Source organism: Typopeltis vanoorti, chromosome 5 (assembly GCF_054136105.1).
Source record: "Typopeltis vanoorti isolate ZY-2024b chromosome 5, IOZ_Tvanoo_1.0, whole genome shotgun sequence".
Classification (NCBI taxonomy): Eukaryota; Metazoa; Arthropoda; class Arachnida; order Uropygi; family Thelyphonidae; genus Typopeltis; species Typopeltis vanoorti.
Window position 1 is genome coordinate 36,881,696 of NC_143553.1, and position 16,932 is coordinate 36,898,627.

The window sequence follows — 16,932 nt, forward strand, 5'->3', positions numbered from 1 at the left end:
GATAACAGTCTCCCAAATTTTTGGCAAATTAATGCAACCGTATTTGTTAAGGTTGGGAGAATTCTTCAAAGCCATTGCTGACTCAAAAAATAATCTTTCAGATCTATAACGACTTCTAAATAGCACATTCGTTTTCCTCCATCTAATCCTGTGTGAAGGAGTGTCCAAAGCATGGTCTACCAGTCCCAACTTTCCATAGTAATAGTAGCAAATGTATCTTTCATGTTCTTCCAGGCGGATGTTAACTGATCTTCTTGTTTGTCCATACTAGGTCAAGGCACAGTCACAAGGAACTTCATACACTCCTGGGTGTGCTAAAGGGTAAAGTTTATCCTTGGACAAGCAGATCAGAGTTGCCAGCTTGACATCAGGTTTGAAAGTGCTGCGAAGGCTATGTTTCATCAATACTTTGGCTATCTTTTCTGATGTACCTCTGATATAGGGAATAGAAATGGTCATGTTGTATTCTTGTGTATTAGGAGAGGGCAGAGTAATGGGCCTATGTAGTATTTTATCTATTTTGTAGGGATTGTAACTGTTGGCTAAGAACGTATGGCGCAGGTATTGGAGTTCAGTGGTCAGAGCTGTATCGTTAGAACAAATGGCTCAGGCTCTGTGTGTAAGTGTTTTTAAAATGCCGTACTGTTGGACTGGATGATGATGTGATTGTTTATATAGGTATCTTCCTGTGTGTGTAGGCTTTCTGTAAATAGAAAAAGATAGTGATCCATCTGAAAGGCGGGTGACTAATGTGTCAAGAAATGGTAAACAGTTATTTGATTCTTTTTCTACTGTGAAGTGAATTTTGGGGTGTTGGCTATTTAGGTAGGTGACAAACACATCCAAAGTGTCTTGTCCATGGGGCCAGATGGCAAATACATCATCTACATAATGTAACCGTACTTGTGGCGTGTATGTAGCTGTGGTAAGTACTTTGTTTTCAGTGTTCCATGCAAAAATTTGCTAACGGGGAAGGGGGGGGGGGACCCATAGCAGTACCATTAATCTGTTTGTAGAATTTTCCTCCCCATGTAAAGTAACCTGCATTCATGGTAAATTGAAATAATTCAAAAATATCAGGGGAAATTTAGACTTGATTAAATCAAGAGTGTCTATAAGTGGTACATTGGTAAATAAAGAGGTGACATTAAAACTAAACATTGTCTGAATTTTTTAGGATAAGATTTTTAACCAGTATTTTGAAATGGACTGAATTTTTTACAAAAGTAAAGGAGTTGCCAGGAGGGGGACAAGCGACTTGGCTAAATGCCTGGCCAGTTTATATGTGGGACTATCTATGCTATAACACACCACCCTTTAGCACACCCAGGAGTGTATGAAGTTCCTTGTGACTGTGACTTGGCCTATTATGGGCAAACAGGAAGATCAGTTAACAGCCACCTGGAAGAACATGAAAGATTCATTTGCTACTATTACTATAGCAAGTCGGGACTGGCAGACCACGCTTTGGACACTCCTTCACAGGATTAGATGGAGGAAAATGAATGTGCTATTTAGAAGTCGTTATAGATCTGAAAGATTATTTTTTGAGTCGACAATGGTTTTGAAGAATTCTCCCAACCTTAACAAACATGGTTGCATTAATTTGCCAAAAATTTGGGAGACTGTTATCCTGAGAGAAACTCCTGCATATCTCCCCCCCCCCCCCGTGAGAGGGTGCCAAAAATTGGGCTTTATATCTTTTGTCTTTTGACTGTCGCGTGTACAAGTGTGCTGTGCTCTGATGATGCTGAGTTGAAAATGAGGGAAATATAAGAGAAATAGGAGATTCGCCGTAGCACGTGGCAGGGCATTTCAGCTGTGCTGAAGAAAGTGCTTATTAATTGGTGAATAGTCCGTTTTTTCTATGTTTTTGTAGTGCTAAGTTGTTTTCTGGAATACGACTGTCCGTCAGTGGTTGTTTTTTGAAGTTAGTTGTTGAGATATTGTATATTTAGGTTACTGAGAAGACTGGGTCGGAATCGAATGCATAACGGTGGAAGACAAGATGAAGGATAAGTTTTCATTATTTAGTTATTTCATTTTATTTGTTGTTTGAAATTGTTTGTACTTATTTAGTGTTTATTTTTTGACACTAATTAGCAACACTATTTTAAATAATGGCAGCAGCGGCAGTTTCAATTACAGAGGCCTTTTGCCAATCCCCCCCCAATTTAAGGACTCCGTTTTGCGTGATATCATACAGGATTTTGTAGCATGTGGGACTTGCGGAATGTATGCATCCTGGCAATTGTATATGTGGTAGGAGAAAGAAGGGGGGGGAAAACACATATGCGCAAAATGCAGGCAATGGAGGAACTTGGTGATTTAGAAATGACCAACTGACCTCGTTAGTCAGAGACGGGAGATTCTCCACATAGAGAGATGATGGGTATTATAGAGGGCAAGAGAAGTATGAATAAAATAATAAGAGTGGGGAGTATGGAAAGATTGAATGATTCTGAAGTTTTAGGAAATAGTCTCAATTGGGAGGATGAATGGCAAACAAGAATGACTCTCTTACAGAAAGAGATAGATGAGCTGAAAGAACAGGTGGAATGTCTGGGGAATGAGATGAGAAGTGTGAAAGATGAAATTAAGTGAATGGAAGAGACGAATGCAAGGCAAATCAGAAGAAGAGTGAGAGAGAGTTATGGGAATGAGAGAAGAGGAGAGAATAGGAACAGTAAAAGAGAGGGAATGAGAGAGAGTTGTATGAATGATAGAAGAGGTGAGAATAGGATAAGTGGAAGAGAGGAAATGAGTGTCAGATATAGGAACGATAGAAGAGGAAAGAATGGAAACAGCAGGAAAGAAGGAATGAGAGAAATGCAAGGGAGCATAGGGACTAGAGATAAGTGATGTCAGGAAGGCAGGTAAGTAGGGGAGCACAGAGAGAAACTGTTACAAGAGAGAGAGAGTGAAGGATGCATGTGAGCAATCGAGGAATATGGTGGTAAGAGGTGTAATGTATGGGGACTCAATGATCCGTGGTGTTCAAGATAGGATGTGTGAGGAGTGTTTGCCAGGAGGAACGATAGAAAGTGTGGCTCTGGCAATTAAGAGAGGTGAAAGGGTGGATGAGATGATTGTGATGGTGGGAACAAATGACTTGAGTGGTGGTGTAAATAGGGCAGCGAGAGATATGAAATTCTTGCTTGAGGCTGTACGAAAGAAGACAGAGAGAGGAAAGATAGTGTGTGTGTTGCCTAGGTATGATAATGTCGAGCTGAGCAGAAGAGCGGTGATATTGAATGGCATAATAGCGAGAATGTGTCAGATTCAAATATGTGGATGCTTGGAGTGTGTTTGAGAGCAGAAAGGAATTGTATGCTAGAGACTGCCTGCATTTGAATGAGGAAGGACGTAGGCATCTGGAGAGATTGCTGTTCTGAACGAGTCAGTGTGTTCCAGTGTGGATGGCAGCAGGGGTGGCCTCTTGTGGGAATGGGTAATTGGGAGAAGGGGGATGACATCAGGTAACGCTGAGCCCAGTGGAGTCTAGAGGGGATAATGCTGGGTATAGAAACAATGGCATTTATATGCTTTATACCAGTGCCAGGAGTATTCGGAATAAGGGAGAGGAATTGGTGGCACTGATAGCATAAGCCTGGCCAAAGATTAGTGGGATCACAGAGACATGGTTGACAGAAGATGATATAATAACAGGAATAAAAGTAGCAGGGTACAGCATTTTTCAGCAGGATAGGAAGGGAAAGTGTGGTGGTGGAGTACCACTTATGATAAGTGACGACCTATGTCCTCTAAGAGTGGAGGCTTTGGAAGGCTGTGACACTAATGATTTTGAAAGCATATGGTGTGAGGTGGAGAGGGGGGGGGGCAAGACAGGATATTTAGTGGGGTGTTGCTACAGACCAAGGAGCACAGAGGGTGTGGACCAGGAGATGTTGAGACAGTTGAGCATGGCAAGCGCAAGAAGAACGATTGTTATGGGAGATTTTAACTACAGTAGTATAAATTGGAGAGAGGAAGATGCATGTAGCAAAAGGGGAATGGAATTTCTAGAATTCTTGAGGGACAAATGTCTTAAGCAACATGTAACAGAGGGAACAAGAGGTTCAAGAGTTTTGGATTTGGTTATAGCATCAGAAGAGCTGATACTTACTGAGACGACATCTCTCCCACCATTTGGAGAAAGTGACCATATGGTTTTGACTTGGAAAATGAATAGACATGCAGGAGTATCAAAGAGACGGGAACATATGTGGAATTATAAAGCAGGTGATTATAATAGTCTTAGACATCAACTTGGGGAAGTTTTGTGGAGGGAGGAATTGGAAGGCCAGGATATCATTACTGCTTGGGAAATTGTGAAGGAATATTTGTTAGCAGCAATGGTAAGCTGTATTCCATGAGTGAAGAAGAGGACACAATTTGGAGTAAAGTGGATGACAAACAATATTAAACAGGAGCTACATGCGAAAAAGAGGCTATGGAAGAGATATAAGGAGACAGGTGAAGAGAAGATGTGTGAAGAATATAAGACACAGGCCAGAAGAGTGACTAGTATGGTAAGGAAGGCGAAACTGGAATATGAGAAAAGATTGGCCCTTAGACTCAAGGAAAATCCTAGGGAATTTTTTAGCTATGTGGCCAGTAGGAGGAGAAATGACATTGCGGGATTAAAATGGGAATAGAGTGACTGATACAGAGGACATAGTGGAATTGTTCAATGAACACTTTATTGGAGTATTTCATCCTGGAGGAGTCAATTTGAATACTAGAGGGATAGAGCAGGTTCGAGGTTTAGAGTCGCAGGAGGAGAGTGTGTTCCACATACTGAGTACTCTGGATGTTAGTAAAGCGGTGGGACTGGATGGTATTTCATCATGAGTTTTGAGAGAATGTGCTAAGGAACTGACAGTGCCCTTCACCTGGCTTTTCAATGAAAGTCTGGCTGCGGGAAAGGTGCCCATGAAAGGGAAGGAAGGTAAGATAGTGCCATTGCATAAGGGTGGTAGCAGACTGGAAGTGTCTAATTATAGGCCAATTTGATAATGATTCATCAGTAGTTAGTAAGATCGTGGAGAAAGTAGTGAGGGACCATATACAGCATTAAGCAGATGAGGGTAATGTTATGAGTGAGAGTCAACATGGATTTGTGAAGGGGCACTCTTGTTTTAGCAATATGCTAGCCGTTTATGATAAAGTTACAAGAGCATTAGATGAGGGAATGGCATATACTGCCTATTTCTTAGACTTAGCAAAGGCATTTGACAGAGTGCCACATGATAAGCTGATATTCAAGTTGTAGCACATGGGTCTGGATGTCAGATTGGTCAATTGGATTTATAATTAGCTGTCCGATAGGTATCAGAAAGTTGTGCATGGTGGAGCAATATCAAAGAGGTAGAAGGTTACAAGTGGGATTTCACAGGGCTCAGTACTGGGACCTATATTGTTTAGCCTTTTATCAATGACATTGCTCGTGGATTGCAAGGGGATATTCGGTTGTTTGCGGATGATGCAAAGCTGGGAAGGGTTATTAGTAATAGTGCAGATGTGGTAACCTTGCAAGAGGAATTGAATAAGCTAGATAGTGGGGAAAATGAATGTGAGGTCTTGAGGTTTGGGACACATCGATAGGACGCTGCATACTTTATGGGATTAGTTAAACTGGAGGAAGTAGGAGAGACAAGAGATCTGGGTTTGATGATTGATAGAAACCAGAAATTTAGGGGACATATTGCAAAGGTAGTGAAGGTAACGCAGAGGATTGCTGCAATAATGAGAAGGACACTGATCTGCAGAGATAAAATGGTTATCATTCCGTTGTATAAGACTCTGATCAGGCCACACTTAGACTATTGTTCTCAGATCTGGTCCCCAGGATTTGAAGGGGATAAATTAACTGTGGAAAGGGTACAAAGGCGGATAACAAAGATGGTGTCGGGACTGTACAATGTTAGTTATGAGGATCGGCTGAGGGAGTGTGAACTGCAGAGTTTGGTGGATAGAAGGAGGAGGGGTGATATGATTGAGACTTTTGAACTGTTGAGAGGAGGTTACAGGGTTGACACTGGGGGGTTCTTTCACTTGGTTGAACAGCGGGAAGGAGTCATGACAAGGGGCCATCCTTGGAAGTTACTAATGGAAACTGTGAGAAAGAGGATGAGGAGTGGTTTCTTTCCATGGAGGTTGGTTGAACCATGGAATGCATTGATTGATGGAGTGGTGAGAGCGAGAACAGTCAATGCATTTAAGGAGTGGTATGATAGACTTTGGGTCCTAGGAGGGACCTCCCTCGATGAGTCTTGATAGACTTATGTTTCTTAGAAAGGACCTCCCATGATGAGTCTTTTGACTCCATGGAGGCCTGAATAATAATAATAAGCTAATAATACATCTCTTTGATAAAATTGTGTGCTGTTGTTAATACCATGGAAAATAAGTCATGAATAAAGGAAAACATATCAAAATAAGGTGGTTAATTTACTAACTTACACCTGTTGAATTAGCTTCCCATCAAAAGGATTCTTCAATTGTTATAGGACTATTTGAACTGTTGTAGGAATCTATAGGTCAGTTCATTATTCAGTAAGCTGGAATCCCTGCCCTACAGACTATACGTGAAAACATTTTAAACCAGTTTAGACTTCTAATAAACAGGATAGTGACTTCTTGCCAAGTATGAAAATCATATCACTTTAAGACATTCACCAACAATCATACTGTTGTGGCATTTGAACTCACCTGTTAGTTGGAGAGTGGGAATGCTATCCACTTGGTCAATCAACAATTAATGAATCCATTATGATTTTAGGCACATGAAAGAATATAAATATTGAGTTGGGAATTTTCTGGGTGGAAAATCCCCACAAACTCCATATGAGACTGGCTGACTTATCTTCAGTTGAAGAGTCCTGATAAAGGTTCTCCACATCTCTAGTGTTTGAATTCAGGCAGGGCCGGTCCGAGAGTATCTTATACCCCTAGGCAAAGAAAATTTTGGCGCCCCTATCCATTGTCTATGTAGCTGAATCCCGAACTATGTAGCAAAATTTGGTGCCTGCCCTGAAGCTTAGCGCCCCCTAGGCAATTACCTAGGTTCACCTAATGATAAAACCGGCACTGAATTCAGGTCTTTTCAATCAAAGGGCTTACTTTATTATTCACTGAGCTACTGAGGCTTTCCACAATACAAATTTTTATTTATAAAATGTTGTGTTACTGTGAGCACAATCACTTATCATTGGCTGATTTCCTATAAAATATGGCAGTAAGCTGGAATCCCTGGATGATTCCATTGGTCATCTTTGTTCTGTATTATATTTACTTTCTTTGATCCATGCTCTTAATTCCAACAGTGCAAGGCTTGTTATTCTGTCATAAGTCTGCATAGTCAAATATCCATGTGCTTTGTTTTCTATATATCATAGATCCTCAAATGCAGAAAGGCTTATGTGTTCGTCCTACATGTTGATTAAAATTAATCAACATGTTGGAGACAGGCTTTTTTGCTCTGAAGATGCTGGATAGAATACCAGTGAAATGTCAGCAATAAGTTAATAAATAGTTATTTCCTTATCAGTCTGTATTCTCATCTGTATCATTAAAATGAATCAATATATATCTTAGATGTTTGGTTCTATACTTTATGCCAGTGTTTTTCAAACTGCAGGTTATGACCCATTTGTCAGCCATGAAATCAGTTTAGTAGATTACAGCTAACATTTTTTTAAAAATGAAATATAATAAATATCAAAGAGTATCTCATATATTTCACTGGATGAAGAAACCCAGGTGTATATGGATGAGGTATTAGAGCTGTTGCACAAACTGAATAAGAATTCAGCAATAGGGACTGATGGGATATAAGCACATGTGCTGTTAGTGTTCAGCTGAACTAGCTATTCCTTTGGTCAGGTTTATGAGTCTCAGAACAGGGAAGATTCTGCAGGAATGGAAAGAATGTATTGTAATTCCAATGCACAAGGGTGGTGCAAAGACTGATGTATCCGACTATCGACCAATTAGTATCTCAGGAGTGGTGGTGAAGATCTTGGAAAAATTAGAGCTCGCATTAAGAAATGAGTTGACAGTGAATCTCTGTTTTGCAATGAGCAACATGGGTTTATTAAGGGAAGGTCATGTTTTAGCAACTTGCTCACATTCTCTAACAATGTCACCATTGAACTAGACAAGGGGAATGGATACGCCATGATATTTTTGGATTTTGCTAAGGCTTTTGACAGCATACAGCATGGTAGACTGTTGCATAAATTGGAGAATGTGGGTTTGGATTATAGAATATTAGCTTGGATAATAGGATGGCTGATTGACAGATATCAAAAAGTGGTATACAAGGGATGTGAGTTTGCAATATTTAAGGTACCACGAGGATCAATGCTTGGTTCACTGTTATTCAGTCTGTACATTAATGATATTGGGAAGGATTTGACAAGCAACATACAGCTATTTGTTGATGATGCAAAGATAGGTAGGGTAATCAGGAATGCTGTTGATATGCAGTACTTGCAGAATGATTTGAATAGACTGAAATTGTGGGCATGTGAAAATCGATGTCAGTAAATGTCAAGTCATGCACGTTAACATGATTAGATATCCAGTGTCGTATTAAATTGGGGGGATTATGCTACAAGAAATTGATGAGGCTAGGGATCTTGGAGTGCTAGTATATAGGAAGTTGAAACTCAGGGGTCATGTAGCAAAGATTGTAAATACAACTCAAAAGATAATTGCAATGTTGAAACGAACATTCACATGTAAAGATAAGGATGTCATTTTGTCTCTTTACAAGGCCTTGATGAGACTTCACCTGGACTATTTGGCACAGGTCTGGTATCCTGGTTTCTGTTGTGATTCTGATAGAATCACATGAGAATGGAGAGAATGCAAAGGAGAGTGTTAAAAATGATATCAGGATTGTAGAATAATGATTATAAAGACAGATTGAGAATTTATAGACTGCAGGACACTTGCAATCAGGAGAAAGAGGGGTGATATGATTGAGACAAACTTCTGAAAGGGTCATACAAAATTTCAGTTGATGGAATTTTTCAATTTATGGAGGGTGGGGAAAGGAGAAGAGGGCATTCTTGGAAGCTGAGAATGAATGCTGTTAAGAAGGGGGGGGGGGGTGAGAGTTAGATTTTTCTCTCATAGGGTAAAGGAGAAGAGGGCATTCTTGGAAGCTGAGAATGAATGCTGTTAAGAAGGGGGGGTGAGAGTTAGATTTTTCTCTCATAGGGTGGTGCATAATTGGAATAGATTGACTTTGGATGTTGTGAGTGCAAGCAGCGTGAATGAATTCAAGAATAAGTATGATAGCTGGTATGTGTGGTATGTGGCTTCCTTTGATGAGTCCTTAACTCCTTTGAGATCTCTTAATAATAATATATTTTGTAGCTTTAACACGTTAACATCAGATAGTGTGCTGGAGAGTATACTGTCCCTTCTGCATTGAGTGGGTGTATTTTTATAAAATTTTAAATATATATAGCATGCTATTTGAACTGTATTTATTTTCACGGTATTGATGACAACACAGAATGATAAAGTAATATTTATTAACTTATTTGCTGATATTTAGCTGTTATTATATCCAGCATCTTCAGAGCACAAAAATAGTTTGTTAGTATGTGAAACAACAGTTTCGTATAATAGCGGGACTAGTTTAAAAAAATTGTAATGGACAATATAAGGAACTAAAGGTCTAATTAGGCACCATCTATGTTGGAAAAAATAATATTTGAATGTTTTTGATTAAATTTTAATTGTAAAATTAGTATTGCCTTAATGATAATATATAGTGTCTGTTGGAGGGGAATTATTCTTATGTGGAGTGTGATCATTTTCATTCTAGATGTGTGTGTGTGTGTGTGTGTGTAGATACACTGCTTGGAGAGAAGTCAACAGACACCCCCAACGGGCAAGGTGCATTGTGCTATGTAATGAGTCACATGTTCGTAGCCAGTATAAATTAGAAGAATATGATTCTCCCAAGTCACTGCAACTGTGTGAAATGGTTGTGAAAAGGGAACTGACAGAGTTTGAAAGAGGCATTGTGATTGGATGCCATGTTGCAGGTCTATCTGTTCAGCAGATTGTTGACAAATTGAGCCATCCCAGGTCAATAATCAGTGATACTGAGATAGAAGTGCAGGCAGTCAACTGCAAGTGCTACCCACATTGGATGACCTACCACACTCACCAAACTCGACCGTAGGCTGCTACGAAGAATAATATGTAAAAACTGCCATTTATCAGCTGACGCATTGAATGCAGAGTTCTGGGCATGGACTGGAACATGAATCTACATAAAAATATTCAGAACCAATGCTCACAGCATGGTAGCACTGAAATATGCAAGCTTCATATTACCTGAACCAATATGCAGCATCGTCTTTAGTGGTGCAAAGAGTTGGCACAGTAGGATGTGGAAGCTTGGAAAGCTGTGTTAATGAAAGACGAATAGCACCACACCCTCTACCGAGCAGATGGACAGGTGTAGGTGTGCCCAGTGAATGTCTCTTACCAGAGTGCATAACCCTAACTATGAAATTTGGAGATGGTGGTGTGATGGTATGGTTACATTTTTTCTGGTTTGGCCTCAGACCTTTGTTTGTGGTGCCATGAACATTGAACTCTGAGAGGTATCTGAACATTCTGGACAATGCAATGCTTCCTACTTTTTGGCTTTTCTATGAAACTGACTATTTCTTTCAGCAAGACAGTGCACTGTAACGATTAAATCATATGATTTAATCTATGCTGCTGTTGTAACTGTGTGATTTGTGGACATGAATGTCACCACACTTGAGTGGCCTCCACAGACCCCTGATTTCAATCCCATTGGACATCTGTGGGATGAACTGGACCATCATGTGAGGTCAAGGGATGTTTGCTCCACAACAGTCCAGGACCTGATCACATGCCTACAGGAAGAATGGTCTATAATTCCCTCTTGATCACTGTCATATGCTTTTGGAAAGTATGTCCTATAGGATTGCTGCAGTCATTGCTGTGAAAGCAGGTCCTACATCTATCTAATTAAGGTGGGCACCATAGCTGTTTGTTCCTCACAGTATGGTCTCTGTTGACTTCTTTCCAGTGTATAAGTATGTAGACTTTGCCAGTATGTGACTAAGAGTTTATAAGGCAGAACACTGGAATAAGATGACATTTATTTAATTGATAACGCAACACTTCACCTTAATTGCATGGAATTTTTTTCAGGTATAAACATACAAACTAGTAGACAAAACAATAAGGACTTAGTGGGTGCTCGATTGAGAAGTAAAGTTTTTTTTATTTTATTTTTTTATTGTGAATCACGGTCAAAAAAAAGTTAAACATTGTTTTATGCAGTCACAGTCCTCCTCCATACACAAATTCTTGAGTCAAAGTATAAAAGAGTTGAATATATACTGATCTTAATATATCTAGTTTATACACGACATGCTAGTTTCATGATATTTGTATTGAAGTGATGATGCTACGCTTTTTTTTTTCAAATTAACTTCTAGGACATCCTCCTTCCAGAAATATGTCAGTCCCACATAGGAGTACTGTGTGTGTGTGTGTGTGTGTGTGTGTGTGTGTGTGTGTGTGTGTGTGTGTGTGTACAAGTATTAAGAAGACATTTTGAAGGAGAATTGTGATGTGTTATATGAAAATTGTTAGTCTGTTGCTAAGATGAGTTAAGAAGAAGGTATCTCATAGCAAATAATTTGATGCACATGCTGTGTAGAAGAAATATGTCCAAGATTTTAGATTCATGGAGTGAGTTTGATAGGTAGAAAAGACTTGTATAAGAGGATTGGCCTGCACTTGATTAGATCTGGCATCAGGAGCATGGAGAAATTATTTACTGGGATGAGACTTATGAAGAGATTTAGGAAAAAATGATCATCTTGGGAGGATTGGTGAGTGTGTGTGTGTGTGTGTGTGTGCACATTCAGCTCAGTTATGCAAACATGGTAATGATATAATTTTTCTTTTGGGAAAAATTCAATGCAGCAAGAATAAATTTTGTATAACGAATGCATCAAGTTTTTACAGAGAGGCAGAACCCAGAACACCTGTAAATAGTCTTTTCTCTTAATATTTAGTATTGTATGTAGCATGTATACAGCCCAACGGGAATTAGCTATCTCTTTAAAACAAAAGATGTAAAATTGTCAAGGCTAAAGGAAACGCCCTACAGTCAGAAAGCTGTTTGAAATTTTGTTTACAACTTCAACCCTAAGTGACCTCAAGGTCAATGCAAAGAGGGGGCGGCAAGATTCAAACGAATGTTCCGCTGGCCGACTTAATCAGATTAGAACACGAAGATGGAGAAGAAAGGGCTTGTCAAAAGTTCCAGAACCAGGAATCGTATGATAACGTAAGGGGTTCGCATAAGTGCACGGGGTTTAGAAAACTGAACCCAGGGTTTCGGAACGGATGGAATATAAGATGGGACTTCTAGAGATTGAGGAGCTTTTACAGAGAGGAGAAATGAGCATACGAAGAGACAGTGTGAGAGAAAACCTTAGAGTGAAGCCCTGACGTGTCGAGGAGGAAGCCGGTGGTTAGAGGGAGAAAAATGCCGCAAGCCATCATTAGCCCAGAAGCGTAGATGACCAAGGGGACGAACAGCCGAGGAGCAGCCGAACTTGTCTGTGAGCCATTCCACTTATCTAAGTCCGTGAAGGCCCTGACAATTCGCGACCCTTAGCCAGTGTGTTAACACGCTGATGAATCGTCACCCACATCCTGCGAGCCAACCTGATGAATTGCTGGTAACCCAAGGACCTGAAAGAAGAAATATCCAAAACCCGACACGAAGAAAAGGGAACATAGGAAGTTGCTGCCAGCGGATGGAGTTGGAGAATGCAACCTAACAGAAGACAGCCCATGTGAGTTAAAATATAGTTTTATTTAGACTGTGTGACGTTGTAAAGATAGGTTAATGAACTGAGAAATTCATGTAAGAGGGACATTAATAGCCTGAGTATCTTTAGAGACTTGTTCTGTCTGGAAATTGATAATTGCATCTAAGAATGAGTATAGCTAATTCCTAGGAAATGTTTTGGGTTATGATTTAATCTAACACCGGTATATAATCATGTATGGTTTTTCCCAACTAACTTTACAAAATGTTATATTGATTGTAATAACATGTCCTGAACGCTGATTATTCAAATATTGAGAAGTTTTGTTGAAGATTTTGTTGTCTTTAAGCTAGATAGATAACATGATGTGTGCCGTGTATTATTTGAAGTAGAGATATATATTCAGGTAGTGGGAAGTTTTGTTGATGATATTTTTTTAAGCTAGATAGATAACATGATGTGTGCCTTGTAGTAATTGAAGTAGAGATACATATTCAGGTAGTGGGAAGTTTTGTTGATATTTCTTTAAGCTTGATAGATAACATGATGTGTGCCTTGTTGTAATTGAAGTAGAGATATATATATATATTCAGGTATTAAGAAGTTTTGTTAATTATATTTCTTTAAGCTAGATAGATAACGTGTGCCTTGTATTAATTGAAGTAGAGATATATTCAGGTTTCAAGAAGTTTTGTTAATGATATTTCTTTAAGCTAGACAGATAACATGATGTGTGCCTGTTATTAATTGAAGTAGAGATATATGCATGTTTGTTTTAGACTTTTTTTTGAGCATTACAGAGGATCATCCCCTGTCTTCTAGTATAAAATATATGCCTATTTGTTGACTATTAAATCCCATGTTGCATTTAAGCGAAGTTTTTGCCTGATCTTATTTTTAATTGCAATGCATTGATCCTAAATAAAAATCGAACCTAAGTGGGAAGCGTTGGTATAAATAGTAAGTGAGTAAAGGGCCAAGACTGCAAAGCAAATTGATAACTTGGGGATGATAAAGTGATTTTTGTTGTGAAAGATTTAGTAACCTACTGGAAGTGCTATATTTCTTGCACCATATCGAGGCATGAATGGCACAGTCGAAAATGTAAATAAATATTTCCATTGCTCTCAGGTAAAAGGAATATAGATTTCGGAAGGTAGGAGTATATCCAAGATAGAGAAAGGAAAAAGAATTAAACGATATAAAGAGATATATAGAAACGTTATATACTAAAGATACAAGATACTAAATAATAAAGAATAATACAAAAAAAAAAAAAACATCACATCATTACAATACAACTCCTTCATATACAACCTGCTTATACTTGTCTGACAGCCAATCAACTATCCAACTTACCAGTTTGTTATCTAATCCCATAACCTGCCACGAATGATTTACTCTAAAATTATACATAAAATGAAAATATGATTCTTGCTTAGGAGTAGGTGGGAGCATAACTATTAGGAATAAGTTAGTATGTAAGTTAGAGTAAGCTAGGTGAGAAAAAGAATCATAGTCATGTGCTTGGCAGACTATAAAAGAAACAGGAAGGTGCAAGTTCAAATGGCCAAATCAATGGCTACTCCTCACTCATCTATTGCGATGTATGAAAATTTGGCAATAATCTTAATAATACAGGTCTGTTAAATTCACAATAAATATTGGCAGGTATGGTTAATAGTCATATTTTGGTAAATGCATGAACTTGGATACCTTTAGGTTCATGTACCACATGTTAAGAATTGAACATCTTTAGTTTCTTAATGCGGGATGTTAGCTAAATGCCTGTTAGCCAGTACCTAGTGTCTATAATGATGACTTGTTGTTGTGATAGTAATTCTGCTCAGTATGATAGGAACCACAGGTTCAGACACTTGGCATGTGCTTGGTCAAGGGACGAATGGCACAAAGCTACCATCTGTTGGATTATGACTTGAACTCCTATAAGTCAGAATCCTGTCTAGCCACTGCAACGATACCATTCGTGTCACGCACATTGAAAGGCAACACTAGCTGGAGTTGCTTTTGTATTGTTATGGTGCGATTGCTCTGGTAGTGAGCCACTAGAACAGAAACATCAAGGCAGCCATTGAGATTATATGGCTCTGATTTGTACGCTGCACCATTCAGATATGACATGTCGGCACCAAATCATTTGCAGATGACCTAGGTACTGGTATGGGTATCATGCTTAGAAGAGCAACCCCATACTGTGATCTATTGAGACTGACATCTTATTACAGTATTCTGCATCTACTTACCACCAGAAGCAGATATCTCACAGGATGATATTGATGATCTCATATTGCAGTTACCACCTTTATACTTTTAATGCTGGTTTTAAATGGACATAGCACTGTGGGATGGTGCCTGTACTAACATCAGAGAGAGGATTATAGTGCACATGCTCGACAACCATAATATATCCTCCTTAAACACATAAATTTTATCTGGAGAAACTTGGAAAGTTTCTTGAGTAGTGCAAGCTAAAGCAACTGCATGCCTGTGCAGCATTCGTATCTTGTATATATATATATATATATATATATATATAGAGAGAGAGAGAGAGAGATTTGGCTATGAAACAAGGATTATTCTTTTTATTTTCATGTGGTTACTTAGTTAGGTGAAGTATTATTACACATATTTTTTACTTGGAACACTGAATATTCGACTGAAGCATGTTGAATTAAATTTTATAAACAAATATTTTGAATAAATAAATATACTTATTAAAATTTTTTATCAGTTTTTAATGAGTGTATTATTTCCTAAAAAGATTTGTTTATAAAATTTAATTCATTATGCTTCAGCCGAATATTTGGTGCATCGGCCAAATCATGGTTTAGCACATCCTATGAATAATAATAATCATCATCATAATAATAATTATTGTACGGGGCATCTCCATGGAATCTGAAGACTCATTGTGGGGGACCCAAACTATCCATACAATCTATCATACCTGTCCTTGGACCCATTAACAGACAAAGCACTCGCAACTGACTCTGGCAACCCATTCCACTCATTCACAGCTCTCCAACAAAAGATCTAGTTCCTACTAGATTTTGTGCTTGGAGAGCGAATCCCTACTAACCATACTTTTATTCAACTTCCAAGGATGAAAAAGAATGAAAAGCATTGTTTTTATTATAAAGTAATTTCAATTATTTCTCTTGCAACATGCTGTTGCATATTGCAATAAATTCGTTGTTTTTACAGCATTCCTATTTTTGGAATCATTAAATTATGAACAATGTTAATTCTTATTATTTGAAGCTAATTCTTGGAATCAAATTATGTATGTATGCATTATCATCAAATTGGATGTTGTTTACTTAGGGAAAAATGGGGAATAACCAGAGAGCTAATGTTTTGTTTAGTGCCAGTTTTGTGGCTATTACATTTCAACATCAAAGATTTCTTGCTGATCATATTGTTATGGGAATTCTAAGTCAGGAAAGCCATATTTATCTAAAACAATATGTGATAAAATTGATTGATTTACTGGCTAAAAAAGTAAGAAAAGCTATTTTTGAAGATTTAAAAGAAGTTGATTGTACACCTGATCTGTCATGTGTTGTTCAGTTAACTGTTATTATAGGATATGCTTCTCCTCATGTTGGCCATCCCATTGAACAATTTTTAACTTTCATTCCAGTAGAAAACCATTCCAGAAAAATATAGCCAATTTGGTAATTGATCATATTATAAATGAATGGCATTACTTTTAGCAAGTGCAGAGGCCAGAGCTACAAGTGCAATTATGAATAATTATGATTAAATTAACAATGCTGTAATTAAATTTCAGGATGGTGAATACAAAAATTGTGAAACCAAAAGAGAGACCTATTATCTTAAAAAACCTTTTCAGATCTTTCTTGTAGTCAGTTGCAAGTTTTACATTCTGTAGCAAAATTTAACGTTTTTAGATAATAAACTGGAATTGACAGCTGAATGTGGAAGCTATGTAATATATAGTGAAATGATGTGATAGCAATATTGCGAAGTGTATAAGCCAAATGCTTTTTTTATATGCTGGTTATATTTGTTGATGGTGGTTATTTTT

General features: G+C 38.2%; 1 protein-coding gene across 2 annotated transcripts in view; it reads left to right on the plus strand.

Annotated features, from left to right (window-relative positions):
• eIF3a (eukaryotic translation initiation factor 3 subunit a) overlaps positions 1-16,932 on the plus strand; it is a 378,310-nt gene that overhangs the window by 10,953 nt on the left and 350,425 nt on the right. The window lies entirely within an intron of this gene.